This window comes from Cervus canadensis, chromosome X, assembly GCF_019320065.1.
Source record: "Cervus canadensis isolate Bull #8, Minnesota chromosome X, ASM1932006v1, whole genome shotgun sequence".
Classification (NCBI taxonomy): domain Eukaryota; kingdom Metazoa; phylum Chordata; class Mammalia; order Artiodactyla; family Cervidae; genus Cervus; species Cervus canadensis.
In genome coordinates, this window is record NC_057419.1 from 4435654 (window position 1) to 4437391 (window position 1738).

At 41.2% G+C, this 1738-nt stretch overlaps 1 non-coding gene across 1 annotated transcript; it reads right to left on the bottom strand.

Annotated features, from left to right (window-relative positions):
* Positions 1-294: 294 nt before the first annotated feature.
* LOC122436141 lies at positions 295-399 on the bottom strand. The gene has a single exon (XR_006267909.1). It is a non-coding gene; the product is annotated as a U6 spliceosomal RNA (small nuclear RNA).
* Positions 400-1738: the final 1339 nt, after the last annotated feature.

Sequence of the window (1738 nt, forward strand, 5' to 3'; positions counted from 1 at the left end):
AGATGGAAAGAATAGAGATCGCTTCAAGAAAATGAGATACCAGGGAACATTTCATGCAAAGATGGTCACAATAAAGACGGAAATGTCAAACACCTTACAGAAGCAAAAGACATTAAAAAGAGGTGGCAAGAATACACAGAAGATCTTTACAGAAAACATCTCAATGATCCTGATAACCACAATAGTGTGATCACTCACCTAGAGTCAGACATCCTGGAATACAAAGTCAAGTGAACTTTAGAAGCATCACTATGAACAAAGTGACTGGAATGAAGTGACTAAACTACTCTAAGAAAAAATATGGAATGTTTCACGAATGTGCAAGTCATCCTTTTGAAGGAGCCATGCTAATCTTCTCCGTCATCCTACTTTTAGTATATGTGCTGCTAAACTGAGTACTAACATCATCTTTAAGATATGTAACAAAGTCAGGAAGAGAAATATATCATATGATATCACTTAAGTGAAGAATGGTAGTTTGGTTCAGTTGCTCAGTCGTGTCCGACTCTTTGCAACCCCATGAACTGCAGCACGCCAGTCCTCCCTGTTCATCAACAACTCACAGAGTTTACCCAAATTCATGTCTATTGAGTCGGTGACACCATCCAGCCATGTCATCGTCTGTCATCCCCTTCTCCTACTGCCCTCAATCTTTCCCAGCATCAGGGTCTTTTCCAGTGAGTCAGCTCTTCACATCAGGTGGCCAAAATACTGGAGTTTCAGCTTCAACATCAGTCCTTCTGATGAACACATAGGACTGATCTGCTTTAGGATGGACTGGTTGGATCTCCTTGCAGTCCAAGGGATTCTCAAGACTCTCTCCAACACCACAGTTCAAAAGCATCAATTCTTCAGTGCTCAGCCTTGTTTATAGTCCAACTCTGACATCCATACATGATCAGTGGAAAAACCATAGCCCCGACTAGATGGACCTTTGCTGGCAAAGTAATGTCTCTGCTTTTTTAGTATGCTGTCTAGGCTGGTCATAACTTCCTTACCAAGGAGTAAATGTCTTTTAATTTCATGATTGCAATCACCATCTGCCATGATTTTGGAGCCCCCAAAAATAAAGTCAGCCCCTGTTTCCACTGTTTCCCCATGTATTTGCCAGGAAAGTGAAGGGACTGGATGCCACGATCTTAGTTTTCTGAAAGTTGAGCTTTAAGCCACCTTTTTCACTCTCCTCTTTCACTTTCATCAAGAGGCTCTTTATTTCTTCAATTTCTGCCATAAGGATAGTGTCATCCACATATCTGAGATTATTGATATTTCTCCCAGCAAACTTGATTCCAGCTTGTGCTTCATCCAGCCCAGCATTTCTCATGATGTACTCTGCATATAAGTTAAATAAGCAGGGTGACAACATACAGCCTTGACGTACTCCTTTTCCTATTTGGAACCAGTCTGTTGTTTCATGTCCAGTTCTAACTGTTGCTTCCTGACCTGCATACAGGTTACTCAAAACGCAGGTCAGGTGGTCTGGTATTCCCATCTCTTTCCGAATTTTTCACAGTTTATTGTGATCCACAAAATCAAAGGCTTTGGCATAGTCACTAAAGCAGAAATAGATGTTTTTCTGGAACTCTCTTGCTTTTTTGATGATCCAGCAGATTTTGTCAATTTGATCTCTGCTTCCTCTGCCTTTTCTAAAGCCAGCTTGAACATCTGGAAGTTCATGGTTCACGTATTGCTGAAGCCTAGCTTGGAGAATTTTGAGCAGTATGTCACTAGCATGTGA